Source organism: Muntiacus reevesi, chromosome 1 (genome assembly GCF_963930625.1).
Source record: "Muntiacus reevesi chromosome 1, mMunRee1.1, whole genome shotgun sequence".
In the NCBI taxonomy this organism is placed as follows: domain Eukaryota; kingdom Metazoa; phylum Chordata; class Mammalia; order Artiodactyla; family Cervidae; genus Muntiacus; species Muntiacus reevesi.
Genome location: NC_089249.1, coordinates 74,692,410 through 74,709,399, shown reverse-complemented (window position 1 = coordinate 74,709,399; position 16,990 = coordinate 74,692,410). Strand labels below are relative to the sequence as shown.

At 36.9% G+C, this 16,990-nt stretch overlaps 2 pseudogenes; both read right to left on the bottom strand.

Annotated features, from left to right (window-relative positions):
* Positions 1–8,380: 8,380 nt before the first annotated feature.
* LOC136174590 (phosphatidylinositol-glycan biosynthesis class W protein-like) lies at positions 8,381–11,997 on the bottom strand (annotated as a pseudogene).
* Positions 11,998–12,248: 251 nt separating this feature from the next.
* Positions 12,249–12,691, bottom strand: LOC136161259 (ATP synthase subunit g, mitochondrial pseudogene; annotated as a pseudogene).
* Positions 12,692–16,990: the final 4,299 nt, after the last annotated feature.

Genomic DNA, 16,990 nt, shown 5'->3' with positions numbered 1-16,990 from the left:
TTCATTTTCCAGGATTAGCCAAGAGACCACTAATTCTCCTCTCTGAAGTCTTTCAAAGTGCTTTCTGGAGTAACAGAGCTTCCTAGTGTTTAGCAAGACATGGGATTGGGCCAGTTAAGTGTGTACAACTGTTGAATCCCCAAAGTTTTTGATATTATAGAATCTGTCATCATATGGATATTCAGACAGATTCGTCACTTCTATATGGTATTCAAAAATTCTGGAAATATAGATTCTGCTGTAATATTATGTGAAGGTTGAAGAGATTGTTAACATTATACCATTAGTAGCCAAAATGGCCCTGGCCCATCTTTGGACTCAGGACATGTGTGAGAAGGGTGGACTAGAGTCTTGACTGTCTTGAGTCAAAAATTAAAAAAAAAAAGCATTTCCAGTCATGAGTACAGTGTGTTCTGGGCAGCTGTTCCCTCCAGTGGCTGCACAGCCTTTAGCTGACATCACTATGAAAGTCCTTATCAGCAAGGGCTCCCACTGGAGGTGGCTTGTGACCACAGATATTAGTCTGCTCCTACTCTAAATAAGGTCATATAATTCTAAGCAGGGCTGCAGCATAAGCAGAGTTCCTTGCAAGGCTGGGAGTGATTGAGATTATAGAATAGCCCAGAGACTGTCAATTTTTTTTTTTTTTCCTGTAGGGGGCCAGATAGTAAATATTTCAGGCTTTGTGGGCTGTATTGTCTCTGTTGCAATAGTTCAATCCTGCTTCTGTGGCACAAAAGCAGCCACAGGGAAGAAATGAACAAGTTCATCTGGTCCCAATAAAACTTTACTTATAATATTAAAATATGCATTTTATATACTTTTATGAATTATGAGATGTTATTCTTTTTTCCTCAATCATCTAGAAGTGTAAAAATTATTTTCTTTATTTAACACACTGGGCGTGTAATGGAAGCAGATAATTGTTTATTGTTTTAGGTGTGGTTGTGGTTGTGATACACTTCAAAATGCCTATAGATAAAAGAATAAGATGGCTGGATTTGGCTCAGAACATAAATGAGGGTATAGAGGGGCAGGCCAACCCAAGGGAGGAGGGAGGTGGGTCCAGTTAAGTTCATCATGCCATTCTGCCTTTTTTGTGTATGTGTATGTTCAATTCTCCATAAGAAAGCTTAAAAAATGGGGGAGCAGCAATACTCTGCCAAGTAACTTCAACCTTTTCAAGCTGTCATCTCCCAGGAATATCATTTAACCCAAGAAAGGCTAGAAAGCTGTGGACTCAAGACCCTGGAGTGCCCTGCAGGCAAGTCACGGTCCTCCTATCCTGGTCTGGATACCATTGTCTTGCACCTCGGGCTGGCCAAGGAGCGTCAAATAGACTATCTGGGTGTCACTGCTGGCCAAGGGGCCATAAAACCGTTCTTAGTCTATGGGCCATTCAAAAAGAGGTGACAGGCTGGAATAAGACCACGGGCTATAACTTGCTGACCCGTGGAACAGGGTAACTATCTGTTTGTTAATTGTAGCTCTCCAGTGCACAGATGATCCAAAGTATGAAGAGAATAAAGAACATTCCTCATTTTACCTGATTTTGGTAAAAATTCTTCATGGTTTACAATTAGTGTGGGCTATAAGTGATTGAATGGTAGTCTTAGGTGGTGATATGAATGGACTTGTGAACCTTTCTTACCTATTCTGATGGTAAATTTATGATATGATCAGAATTCATATTTATCTTATTTTCACCAAGAAAGAAAACCAAATTAGCAGATTTAGAAAATTTTCATTAGAGTATTGAAAAAATAAATTACACTTTATAGAAGAATATAATTGAAAAAATAAACCATTTATTTAGGACACAGATGCTAGTGTTATTACAATGAAGTCTATTTTTAAAAATTTAATTAAAGCTAGTTGAGTTGAAAGTCCTTAAATCTAATTTTAATGTTTCTCTGTTCATTTTCTTTGAAGTATGAAACTATGAATCTGCACTCAACTTGTACTTCCTTCATGGTTCCACATATTTATTGCATACCACAGATAGCATAGAAATTCTAGATCCTGTGTACATGGCAATTTTCATTCATGGCTTCTATGACACCTTGCAATTCTTTTATTATGGATTTGCATTTGCCTGTTGGACTTCAGTTACAGATGGTCGAATTAGTTATACTCCTTAGTTGATGGCATATTAGCATGTTTGGCCTGGGAAAGGATTTTTGTTTTGTTTGACTGATTTATTGCCTTTATTCTCATTAGCCATTTCCATTCCCAATTTCATTGATAGGCAACTATTTTCAAGTGTTTCATGGGTAACTTTTTGTTTATTTATGTCCTTAAGAATTATTCTGTGCACATGTGTTTTAGAGAAGGCAAGGGTGGGATGATTTGAGAGAATAGTACTGAAACATGCACATTACCATATGTGAAATAGATGACTGGTCCAGGTTCGATGCATGAGACAGGGCACTTAGAGCCGGTGCACTGGGACGACCTGAGGGATTGGATGGGGAGGGAGGTGGGAGGGGGATTCAGGATCGGGGTCACAGGTACACCCAAGGCTGATTCATGTCAATGTATGGCAGAAATCACTACAATACTGTAAAGTAATTAGCCTCCAATTTAAATAAATACATAAATTAAAATAAAAAAGTTTCACAAATGGCATTTATCTGTCATCTCTATTTATCTTTCTATCTCTCACCTTTCTTACCTTTTTTCTCCTAAACATTGTTTTAAGATTTGTCTCTATTGCTATATGCACATCTAATTTGTTGTTTCTAATTGCTGCATAGCAAGATGTATGTCCAAGACATAGCACTTATCAGGACAGACGTGTTTTCCACGTAGGTTTTTGGGTGGGCAGCTGTGCTTTTCTAAACTCTCCAAAGCAAATTCTTCAATGCTGCTGTCATGTGGGCCCTATTTTTTCCTCCAAGGACACTACGTATTATCTTCATTTGGGCCAGATGTTCACGTAGGTGTGTCTGCTCATCCCACTGAGAGCACAACAATCATTTATTTGTCCTTCCAGCACACATAGCAGAGAAGAGCAGTTGCTGATGTGCAGCGAATGACAGATAGCTGATGCCCTTCTGCAGAACCGCCAGCATCCCAGGAAACCAGGATACAAAAGAGGAGGTTACCCTCATTCAATCCATAGATGACAGACCTTTATTTTAAACCCTAAATCAGTAGTTTAAACAGATGTAGATTTCATGCGACAGGAGAGACAGGAAGATGTGAGGCTTTACAGTTTTCAGATGTGCACTTTTGCTGTACTGACAGTTGAAAAGTTGTGTGTAAATTCAAGAAGAAAGGCATTAGGAGTTTCTTAGCAAAGAGTAATCCCACTCTCCTGGAGATTTAATGAGATGTGGCTCACAGAAGCTTCTGGCTCCATCTGCTGTTAATTGAATTAAAGCCAGTAACACTCTTGTTGTGCTTCAGTGTGAATTTCCTGAATGTGAACCTAGCCATATTAAATATGAGCCTTACAGCTGTTGTCTTACACTATCATTGTATTTATCAGACGTGGAAATAACTTTCTTTATACTGGCCTGGATGATAAGCCTATGCATTCATTACATGGGAACAAGGCAACATGCAGTACAGCCTTTCATGTCAGCCACATTTTAGTTTGTGATGACATTCAGCTCATCATGGCACAGGTAAAGATATCTGGTACCCAGATTACTCTCCAGGGTAGCAGGTCATTGCTATTGTACCTAATCCCTACGATCTTGTTTTCTGCCTTTGGGATTCAGGCTCTGACTTGGGAATTCAGATCTTTGCTTTTCCGTGCTGACAGTAAGAAGGCCATTGCCATCCAAAATTCAGACCGCTATACTCCCTTTATACAATTTCACTCAAGCTGGGTTCTCCTGGCTGACCCCCACTCATCCTCCTGTCCAGGACCTGCAAACCTGTGGGTTTCTGTTACCACAACCAAAGCATGCCCAGGCAACTGGCAACGTCTTAAACAAGTCATTTAGCTCACAACATTTCAGTGTTTCCTTGTTCCAATACAAACATTTTAAAGCCTACAGATTTCTCTTGAAATTCCATTTTACTCAAAAATTGATGGACTTTCAAGGGAGGTTTTAATACAGCTCTCACAATTATTAGTAAGTACAGTAGCCAAAAAAATCAGCATAGGTGTAAAAGACTTGAGCAACAAAAGAGAAATATTAATCTAATTTACATAGAGTCTACCTTCAGAAACTGTAAAACTGTACATCTCACAGGTCTTGATGTCTGGTATTTTTATTGTTATTTGGCCTTAAGTTTTTAAAAATTTTCAGCATATTTTCTCTTTCGACTAATAAATTCCCTAGAAGTAGGTTTGTAAACCAAGTATATGGAAATTTAAGCACTTACTTTTTTGTTATTAGCTTTTAGGTTAGTGATGGTATGGTCAGAGAATGTGAACAGAGTTTACAAGTTACCTGTTCATTGAAAAGTATTGGGACTTTATGCCTTAGAACATAGCCATTTATATATTTGATTCTTGTATGCTTGAGAAGCCCATGTACTTCCTAATTTTTAGATGTAGAATTTTATGCAGACACAAATACTTTTCTCAGATTCATTGAGTTTTGCTTGACAAAATTATAATATATTTAAAATGTAAAACATGATGATTTGATGTACATACACATTGTGAAAGTCTTCCCACAACTGAGTTGATTAACATGTACATCACCTCACATTTTGATCTTTTTCTGTAAGAGAGCTAAGTTCTACTATCTTAGCAAATTTCAATTATGCAATACAGTATTATCAACTCTAGTTGATACACTGCCTTAGATCCTTAGACTTTATTTATCTTATAACTCAAAGTTTGTACCCTTTTACCAACTTTTCAATCCCCTATCCCATAGTTACTGGTAACCACCATTTTATACTCTGTTGCTAATAACTTTTGCTATGAACTTGACTTTTTTATTTATTTTTTATTTTCTATTTTTTTTTGAACTTGACTTAAAAAAAAATTCCACATACGAGCGATACCATTCAGTATTTGTCTCATTTTTGTCTGGCTTATTTAGCATGATGCTCTCTGTGCTCACCTATGCTGTCACAAATGGAAGGATTTCCTGCTTTTTAAAGACTGAATATGTTCCATTATATGTGTTTTGTTATGACTTTTTCAAGTTTGCCCTTGTTAAGTTGAGCATAAGGTGAGCTGAAGTTCAACAACAGACCAGGAGAGAAACTGAAATAGAGGTTTACTACTCAGAGGTCCTGGAGGTATTTGGCAAGCCTAATCCCTGAGAGGGACCACATCAGGAGGTCAAAGTAGAGTGCAGACAGAGAGACAGATGTGGGGTCCATGCCTTTATTAGGGTCTTTGAGTGGTATGCTTTGGGGTTCCCAGGTTAAGGCTGACTGGTCAATTAGAACCAAAGGGGTATGCTTTGGGGTTCCCAGGTTAAGGCTGACTGGTCAATTAGAACCAAAGGAGTGGGAGTCTGGAAAGCCCCTCCAGGGTCACATTAAGGGGAAAACTAGAGGAAGGTGTCTACAGTAGTCATGTACGGATGTGAAAGCTGGACAATAAAAAAGGCTGAATGCTGAAGAATTGATACGTTCTAATTGTGGTGTTGGAAAAGACTCTTGAAAGTCCCTTGAACTGCAAGGAGATCAAACCAGTCAATCTTAAAGAAAATCAGCCTTGAATATTCATTGGAAGGACTGATGCTGAAGCTGAATCTCAAATATTTTGGTCACCTGATGCAAAGAGCTGACTCACTTGAAAAGACCCTGAAGCTGGGAAAGATTGAAGGTGGTTGGAGAAGCGGGTGACAGAGGATGAGATGGTTGGATGGCATCACCGACTCAATGGACATGTGTATGAGCAAACTCCGGGAAATGGTGAAGGACAGGGAAGCCTGGCGTGCTGTAGTCCACAGGGTGGTAAAGAGTCGGACATGACTGAGCGACTGGACAACAACAAAGAGGAAGGGACTGGGAAGCAAGCAAAGAGAACTGCTGATCCCAGGCATTGCTGGAGAAGTCATATCAGGGATTTACATGTGACTCTATGGGCTACAAATCAGGACACGTACTTTCTTTTTTTTTTTTTTTTTTTTTTGGGCTCACCAATTTCAGTCTTTCAGTGACTGATTCTTTTTTTTTTTTTTTTTAGATTTTTATTTTTCAGTGGGTTTTGTCATACATTGATATGAATCAGCCATAGAGTTACACGAATTCCCCATCCCGGTCTCCCATAGGACATGTACTTTCATGGGCTTAAGATTACTGCAGGCTCTGTGGTCAAACAAAATTTAGATTTTCATTTTCTTGATGATAAGTCAAGTTGAGGAACTTTTAAAATACCTGTTTCCTTTGGAAAAATGTATATTCAGATTCTTTGTCTATTTTTAATTATTATTTTTGCTTATGAGTTGTATAAGTTCTTTGTATATTTTGGATAGTAACTTTCTTATTAAATATGTCCTTTGCAAATATTTTCTCCCATTCCACAGGTTGTATTTTCATTTTGTTGATGATTTCATTTGCTACTTAGCAGCTTTTTAGTTGATGTCCTCCCAGTTGTTTATTTTTGCTTTTATTGCCTTTGCTTTTGGTACTATTGGTGTTGTTCACTGACTAAGTTGTGTCCAACTCTTTGCTACCCCGTGAACTGCAGCATACCAGGTTTCCCTGTCCTTCACTCTCTCTCAGAGTTTGCTCAGATCATGTCCATTGAGTTGGTGATGCTATCTCATCCTCTGCCACCCTCTTCTCCTTTTGTTTTCAGTCTTTCCCAGCATCAGAATCTTGTTCAGTGAGTTAGCTCTTCACATTAGGGGGCCAAAATATTGGAGCTTTAGCTTCAGCATCAGTCCTTCCAATGAATATACCAGATGAATTTCCTTTAAGATTGACTGATTTGATCTCCTTGCTGTCCAAGGGACTCTCAAGAGTCTTCTCCAGCACCACAATTCAAAGACATCAATTCTTCAGTGCTCAGCCTTCTTAATGGTCCAACTCTCACATGACTACTGGAAAAACCATAGCTTTGACAATATGGACCTTTGTTGGCAAAGTGATGTCTCTGCTTTTTAATACACTGTCTAGATTTGCCATAGTTTTCCTTTCAAGGAGCAAAAGTTTTTAATTCTTAACTGTAGTCACTGTCTGCAGTGATTTGGAGCCCAAGAAAATAAAATCTGTCACTGCTTCCACTTTTTCCCCATCTATCTGTCATGAAGTGATGGTACCAGATGCCATGATCTTAGTTATTGAATGTTGAGTTTTTAACCAGTTTTTTCACTCTCCTCTTTCACCCTCAAGGGGCTCTTGATTTCCTCCTCGCTTTCTGCCATTAAAGTGATATCATCCACATATCTGAAGTTATTGATATTTTTACCAGCAATATATTAAAGGAAATTATTTCCAATACAAGTGTTAAGGAGCTTATCCCTGTTTTATTCTGGGGTTTTAATAGTTTTAGGTCTTACATCCAAATCTTTAATCGATTTCGAGTTGATTTTTATGTGCAGTGTAATATAGAAGCCTAGTTTAATTCTTTTGCATGTAGATATCCCAGCACCATTTATTGAAGAGACTATCCTTTCCACATTGTATATTCTTGGTGCCTTCATCAAAAGTTAATTAACCATATATGCATGAGATTACTACTGGGATTTCTATTCTATTCCATGGATCTATGTGTCTATTTTTATGCCAATGCCACACTGTTTTGATTACTAAAATTTTGTAATGCAGTTTGAAATCAGGAAGAGTGATGGCTCCAGCTTTGTTCTTTCTCAAGTTTGCTTTGACTACTCAAAGTGTTTTGTGGCTTTATATAAATTTTAGGATGGTTTGTTGTATTCCTATGAAAATTCCAATGAAATTTTGATAGGGATTTCACAGGATCTATTGATTATTTTGGGTAGCATGGATATTTTAGCATTATTAATTCTTCCAATCTATGAATATGGATTATCATCCCATTTATTTTTGTCTTCAATTCCTTTTACCAATGTCTTATAAATTTTTTCACAATTCCACAATTGAGATTTTTTTAATGTAAATATTATAAAAGTGATTCATACAATAAAATTACAGACTCATAGTAGGTAATATAAGATGAAAGTAAAATCCCCCTCCCTACTCCTTTAATCTTCTAGTGTCACAACTATAAACATAACAGTTTCTTGAAAATATTGGAATTTATATATTCTAACAAATCACAAAGCTTTGTATCTTCTGTATTGGTTTGTTTTACATAGTGTTGAGATACATTTAAAATATTAAGCATCATTACTGTTAGAGCAGTAATGAAACAATTTTATAATAAATTATAGTTAACATTGGGTTGCCAAAAGTCCTATTTTCTTCACATTTTATGTTTTCTCTTCCTCATTAAAATAATATTGCTCAAAACATATCCTACCCCTATTGATCACCAAGATTTTATAGTCTTGTCTTGCAAGTGTAGTGCATGTTTAATTAAGCAGTTGATAAACATACAGAGGTTGAGCACAAATAAAGTCCACAATGTACTTCTGTGTAATGTATGTACTAACAGGTTGATTTTATCATTGTTACATTTGACAGCAAGAAAAAATTAATTTGTTTCTGTTCATTGCTGTGATTAAACAAAGAGTGGGTTTTCTTTCAGCTTCAGAGAGTAGATATTCTGAATGCTTTTTATTTGCAGTATGTGATGGAATAAATTTCCAAGAACATGGTAATATTGTAGCCTTAATTGGAAATTTGGCAAAACTCAAAATTATATCACCCAGTATTAAACTACTAAGGAGGATCAGGTAAGAAGCAATTACCCACATACAAAAGGCTAAGCTGTCCATTCTTTAAGATGCTACTTCTACATTTACCTGAATTATGTAAAGTGACATGAAGAGGCCGATAGCTGTCAGCAGATTATATGTTACTTTTATTCAGTCTTTGATAAGTGATTTATTTTTTTAAGCTCATATACCCTGTTTAAACACTAGCCATGGGTACTGTGATATACCACAAGGTAGAGGTAATTTTTTCTCTGTTGGCATTTCGTAAATCAACCCCTGTGCCACCATCATCAGTGCCATACAAAATTAATCTCTTCAATGGGGTAAAATCAAGGCTAGTTGGTATAACACAGTAAAGCTGATGGCCCCAATCGAGGGTTTATTTAGGTGAAAAATAATCTAAGCAGTGATGCTATCAATTTCACAACTATCAAGGTAAAGGAAATGTTTCATTGAACTCCATACTCAGTTAAATGTTCCTGAGATTCCTACAGATCTTATAATAATTAATCATCCCATTCCTAGGAAGACTAATGGCCAGAGTACAGTGACTTTGTAAAATAAAATCTGGACCCTTTGTATATTTTCTTCTAATATTTGGAGAAATCATTTCAGTCTTCAAGAGAAATTCCCCTATTCCAAAATCCACTGCTCCTATCCCATAGAGCCTGATTTTGGGAAGCCTTCTAGGAAAACATGGGAAGTCTACAGTCAAAATGGCAAGAGCAGTAAATGTATTGTCAATTACATGGAAACAAGAGATGCCTGGAATGTATTCTGATTCCAGACTGACTTTCAAGAATTTTTCAAGAATTTTCCAGACAGGCATTCTGACATACCAAATTCTCTTGCAGTATATTTTATAGATCAGCCCGGCCCCAAAGATAATTACAAGATGCTCAAGGAGAACAAATGTAGATAAAATGGTCAAAATGGTTACCAGGGGAACTATCAAGAAAGCAAAGTCAATGAAAAATCAAGTTCTCCAAGTGTGTGAAGAAAAAGATAAGTGCTGTGAGAAAATGATCAGGATCCCTCTGCCCAGGATAAGGAGAGTAGGAAAGCCCAAGCCCTCAATGATTTCCAGTACGCTTGTTCCATTGTGGTCACCGACAAAAGCTTCCTTCATCTGCTTTTGAGAATTTTTCTTCTTCTCCCGGCTTTCAAAATATTTTGTCCACCAGAGAGCCTCCAATTCTGGACCCTGATGTCCCTGATGTGTCAGGGATGCGCTGCACTGAATGTGTGCTCTGCCCCAGGGGAGGAGCCGCCGGTTCTGGCCATTATTAGAGTGTCAGTTCATGGGTCAAGTGTCTCATGAATCTGAATATACTGATCTTTTACCTTCTTGGTTAAATTTATTCCCAAGTATTTTATTCTTTTTAATGTTATTGTAAATGGGATAGTTTTCTTAATTTCTTTTTCCAAGAGTTCATTATTAATATTTGGAAATGCAACCGATCTTTTGTATATTGATTTTTGTATCTTTCAATTTTACTAAATTTGTTTATTAGTTCCAGTTTTTTGGCTTAGTTTTTTAGGGTTTTCTATATATAAAATTGTCATCTGCAAATAGAGACAGTTTTACTTCTTTTCTAATTTAAATTTTTCCTTATCTAAGTGTTCTGACCAGAAAACTTCAGATACTATGTTGACTTAAAATGGCAATAGTATATATCTTTGTCTTGTACCTAATCACAGAGGAAAAGCTTTCAGTTTTTCAACATTGAGCATGATTTTAGCTGTTGATTTATAATATACTGCCTTTACTATGCTGAGGTATATTCCATCTTTACCTAATTTATTGAGTTTTTTTTTTTCCTTATCATGAAAGGTTGTTGAATTTTGTCAAAGGCCTTTTCTGAATCTATTAAGATGATCATACAATTTCCAATTTTTATTTTGTTAATGTTGTGTATCACATTTATTGATTTGTGTATGTTGAGCAATCTTCGTGTTCCAGGAGTAAATCCCACTTGGTCATGGTGTAATATTCTTTTTAAAAAAATAATTTTATTTATTTATTTTTGGCTGTATTGGGTCTTTGTTCCTGCTTGGGCCTTTCTCTAGTAGTGGCTAGTGGGGGCCACTCTTCGTTTTGGTGCCCCAGCTTTTTATTGCAATGACTTCTCTTGTTGTGGGGCATGGGCTCCAGAGTGTGAGGGCTGCAGTAGTTGGAACACGTGAGCTCAGTAATTGCAGCTTGCCTGTCTTAGAACACAGGCTCAATAGTTGTGGTGCATAGGCCTACATGTAGGATCTTCTGGGACCAGGGATCAAGCCCACCTCTCCTGCACTGGCAGGTAGATTCTTTAGCACTGAGTCACCGGGGAAGCCCTGTGTAGTATTAATTTAACACACTATTGAACTTTGTTTGTTCTTATTTTGTTGAGGAATTTTGTATCCATGTTCATAAGAGATACTGCCCTGCAGCTTTCTTTTCTTGTAGTGTCCTTGTCTGCCTTTGGCGTCAGAGTAATGTTGCTTCATAAACTGAGCTTGGAAGTGTTCCCTCTTCAATTCTTGAGAAGAGTTGGAGAAAATTAGTGTTAATTCTTTTGTAAATCTTTGGTAGAATTTATCAGAGGGTTTTTGTTTTTTTTTTTTGGTAGAGGTTCTTGATTACTGATTCAGTCTCAGTTGTTATTGGTCTGTTCAGATTTTCTATTTTTTATGATTCAGTCTTGGTAGGTTGGATGTTTCTAGAAATTTATTTGCTTCTTCCTAGTATCTAATTTTCCCTACTACTGTTGTATTGCTGTCTATTTTCCCTTCAGCCTTGTTAATATTTGTTTTAAAAATTTTGGTGGTTTTTTGCTTATTTTTTCATTTTCTACACATTTTGTTTGTTTCCATTTGAAGGAGAGGAGTTAGACATATTTTTTTTTTTTACTGATACCAATCACTTGTATTTATTTCAGGACATAATATACTATTTAGACCCAAGGACAATGCTAAATCATAACCCTGTTAAATATCTATAGGATATTTTATTTTTGCAAAGATAAGTCCTTAAAAACTGGACAGATCAATAATATAACAAATATCAATATCAGATGAAAAATGTTATCACTCTCATTCACTCTGTCCTAAAGTTAAAGATGTTACAAAGATACACAGATTATCATCATGCTGTTCTTTTGGGAGGCTATATTCAAACTGACAAAAAGATGTTGTCAAAGGGATCTTTCTCTGATTTTTGTGAAGAAAAATAGTCCAAATTGTATTCTTAATGCTATGTGATTTAACTGTATCATACTTGGCACATGGTATTATTATTTCTCCTACTGGAGCAAGTTCTCATTTTCTCAAAGACTTTTCCCTGGGTTTTCTAGAAATAAAGCTTAAATATCATTTGTTTCAAGCCTTCAAAATAAAGTTAACTTCATTTATACAGGTACCAGGTTGGTATACTCATATATATCTTTTCCAATTGTAGGCTATGCATTTAGAGCTGTATTAATATATTGAAGCAAAAGACAATCCAACTTAATATCAAGAGAAATTGTGACCTCCGTGTAGTGTATGATAGAGAAAACACTGATTCTGGCACATTGTCTTATTTTATTCAAATAGCAGTCTGCTCACACATGGTCCAAGAACACTTGAATAATAAAGCGAATACAATCACATGTTAAAAATTGGTCTTCAAACATCATAGCCAATAATGCCATGCTTGCCTGTGATCTCGCCAACATAAAACCACATCCACACCTCAGTGGCCACCAAACCATTCAGTAGAGCTTCCTTAACAGTGAGCTGTTTGAAGCTACCGGTTTTAGCACTGTTGATAATTTTTTTCAAGCTCTGAATTGCTGCAGGGATCTCAGCAGGGGTTGGAGGAACCAGCTCAACCTTGGCATAGTACCAAAACGTGGCCAATCGAGGCTTCGAGTAAGTCACACCAGCGTTGACCAGTGCCGGGACCTTCTCTGCGAGGTTACGGACAAACTGGGCCATGGTACTAGCCCCGACTGGCCGGCTGAATGTCACCCGCCTGGAAGCTGACATCTTTTAAGTTTTGTGACTCCTAGACCCAGAGGATATATCCCATCTGGTTTATATTTTTATCATAGGCTCTCTTAGGCTCATGACAGAAAAATGAAATTTTTGATCCCACACTGTTTTAACAGAACTACATTCTTTTCTTCTTTCTTTTCCTGTCACCCAGGAGGAGATAATTATGGAAAGAACCAGAAAAGTTATAGATAAAGAAACTATAATTTCCTTCACTATTTGGTTACAATTTAAGTACAATAAACAATTTTCTGACTAGGATATGAGAGGGTGTAGAAAATCTTTGTTCACATGGTAACAAAAAAATTAGATATTATAAAATGTGTACTTATTTATGAAACTATTGAAGAGAGGTGGGTATAAGAAAACCTCAGATGGACTGATTTTCAGAGAGAAGAGCTCTTTATCCATGACTATTAAGAAATGGCAGTTTCTGGAGGCAGCATTGGAGAAGAAAGCCTGCCAAGACTGAGATAGATGGAAGATTAACAATAGTGGGAACATGTTGGAAGGACTGCAGTCTTGAAGATTCTCAAATGTAGTGATAATTTACTTGGACTAACACTTCTCCCTGGCTTACCCTTCCTGTTTTGCTGGGTAAAGGACAGTGATTGTGGACCTAGTCTAGAGAATACATGAGACTAGCGGATATACTAGGTGCCTAGAAAAAAGGGCTCTCTACCATGGATTCAAAATGATGAAACTGAAATCTGACTCCCACCAGGCCCCAGGGCTCCAGAGCATGAGGGCTTCAGTAATTGTGGCATGTGAACTCAGTACTGGTGTATTGATAAGATCAAAGAGATTAGACCTGGACAGCTTCTGGCACTGGGAGGAAGGTTAACCAGAGATGAAATCAATATTAAAAATTGCTTCCTTAGGCTAAAATTAACTTGCCACATAGTAATATATGAAAATGATTCACATAGTGACTATATGAATAATCACCTCTTTAATAGTCACATATTGGAAAGAGATTTCACATTCTTGGAAATAAATATTAAGCAAAGACTTGTATAATTATATCTCCACTGCTATCTGTAAACCATGTCCAATATATCACGAAGCATTGTGAGATATGTGATAAAAATGGGACACATAAAAACAAACCAAAGAAACATATTCATAGAAATGCAGATATTGGAATTAACAGAGAAGAAGCTTAAAACTAGTATTATAAATATATTTGACTTGTGGCCCTAGCTGGGACTGGCTCTGTCCCTCAGATAAAGATCATTGCTCCTATCAAATTGGCCAACTCTGTATGACTTTTTCTCATCCCAGGCTCTAGTAACAATCCCTTCTCCTAGGTCATTAAAGCATTTTGGTAGAAATAATGGCTACAAAAAAAGAAAACCTGATAAAAGCAGTACTTTTATAGGTAATATTTAACATTTGACTTTACAATTAGTTTTTACCATGTATAATTTTTTTCATCTGAAAAATTGATCCCAATGAATATGCTTCTAATAAATATATAAATAAATTTGGGAAACAATAATTTATTTAACTGTGATTTTAGAATAATGGAATTAAATTGGCTTAAAGAAATTTACTTGGTATACTTTCTCATAGATATTTTAATTGAAAGATTTAACTATAGTGACTCCCAAAAGCTGGAGAAATTAGGATTTTTTAGATCACAGATGCAATGTAGAGATCACATTTAAGGCTGATTGTAACCATGGGAAAAATATGGGGGAATTAGCCCAAAGTCAGATAAAAGTCTCCACTTACAGCAAAGTCTTACTACAAAGCTCCCCACATTAATGTACTGATAGTTACTTACAAGGTACCAAAGTGAGTTTGCCTGCTCTTCTTGAAGTGGTGGATTAAAGTAAGTGTCTCAACAGATGAATAACCTTCACTGCATGTGTCTGTCTACATCAGGTACTGAGTTTTTGATTCAGATTGGAGTGAAACTAGGCTACATCGAATTTACTGAGGAATTTCTTTTGGAGAAGGAAATGGCAACCCACTCCAGTCCTCTTGCCTGGAAAATCTCATGGACGGAGGAGCCTGGTGGGTTACAGTCCATGGGGTCACAAAGTCTGTAAACTGAAATCTTGTGAATGTGCATATTTCACCACTAGATGTCACTGGGAGATAAACAGTTACTGACCAGACTGGTGTATTGGAAGTTTTCCTATGAAAAAAAATTGTTTGATCTTGTGCATATATTTTTTGTTTGCTCAGAAAAATCAGATAGTGTCAGACACTTCTTATGCTTCACATCTTCTCAGCCCAGTATCTTTCCCCCAGCCGTTGCTAAGATGATGACTGGGTAGAGAACCTAACATCATCTGCACTGCCTACCGTCTGCATTTCTACACTAAGGCTTTTCTTATGATGTGGTTGGGACATCTGTGAGCAGCTGCTTATCATGTTTCGATGCTCAAAACTGCAAGTGTGGGGAAATTAACACTCTTTGGTGCACAGGGGAACATGGCTCTTCGGGGACATGAGTCAGGTCCTGGATATGTGCTACCCTTGTATCCCTCAGGCTTACAGCACTGAGCCACAATCTGTGGAATTCCTCAGAGGCTTCCAGTGGGATCAGATCCCAGTTTTCCAGAGTGGTGACCACTCTGATAATACACCATTGTTTGGACTTTCTCTCCTGTTGTACTTGCCAAGTCTCCCACTCCTAACACCTGGTATCATGTCCCTAAGTAAAGTCTTACCTATAAAGCTTCCTTTGTCATTGCAGTGTCCTTTGACTTTCTCACTTTTCCTATTTTAGATCTGCTTTCTGGAAGGAACTTAAACACAACCCCCAGCCCTGATAAAGAATATTTTCAGCCCCTCATGGCACCACTTGCTGTCAACATCTTTTCAAAACAACAAATATTCTGATCTCTATGTCCAGAGTTTAATTTTGATTCTGTTTTTGAACTTCCTGTTACTAGAAACATACAATAAGACCTATTTGTGTCAACATTATTTTTGTGAGGTTTATTCATGCTGTGACATTCAGCAGTAACATTATCTTTCATTGCTACATGTTATACTACTGTGTGAATATACCAAAATTTATTCATTCTACTGTAGATAGACATTTGAATTATTTTCAGATTTAAACTATGTTGAACAATGCTGTTTTGAACATTTCTTTTATATGTTTGTTAACAAACGCTCATGTCTTTTGGGAATATACATGTAAATGAAATTATACATACTTTTTATATCTAATAGACACTGGCAAACAGGTTTTCATAGTGTTTATCTCAATCTACCTCCCATCTTAGCCACATCCTCACTCACATTTGATATTATTAATCATTTTAATTTTAACCTTTCTGGTGGGGGTATAGAGCATTCAATTATTATTTTGGCTCATTTTCTCCTGTTAACTAATGGTACTTAACAACTTTTCATATGTTTTTGAGTGACTTATATGTACTCTTTTGAGAAGTACAAGTTTAAGTTTTAGCTGTGTGTGTGTGTGTGTGTGTGTGTGTGTGTGTGTGTGTGTGTCTGTGGTGTGGTAGGGAGGGGATTTTCTTATCGAATTTAAATTATTTATAATTTATGCATACTTCTCCTTTGTTGAATAGGCATTGAGAATATTTCCTACCAGTCTTGGTTTACTTTACACTCTCTTAAAGTTGAATTATGATAAAAAGGATTTCTTGCTAGTGAGATACAGTCTACTGATATTTTTTCTTAATGGCTATTTTATTCTACTCTTGAAAATTATTTATCCCTACTCCAAGGTCTTGAGATATTCTCCTTAATCTATGGTCCTCAAACTTGAGTGGGCATCAGCATTATCTGGAAGGTTTTTTAAAACACATATTTTTGGGGACTGCCTCCAGAGTTTCTAATTCTTTAGGTCAAAGAAGAGGCCCAAGAATCTGCATTTCTTATGACTTCCAGAAGATGCTTATTTTTTTGGTTTGAGAATCCTACTTTGAAAACCACTGTATTCTTATATTTTGGGAAGCCTAACTGTTTTACTTCTTACATTTGTATCTACAGTATACATGGGTTTGTTTCATGTGTGGCGTGAAATGGGGATTTTTGTTGTTCAGTCTCTCAGTCATCTCTGACTCTGCCACCCCACATACTGCAACATGCCAGGCTTTCCTGCCCTTCACTATCTCCTGGAGCTTTCTCAAACTCATGTCCATTGAGTCGTGATGCCACCCAACTATCTCATCCCTTATCACCCCCTTCTTCTCCTGCCCTCAAACTTTCCCAGCATCAGGGTCTTTTCCAGTGAGTCAGTTCTTCGCATCAGG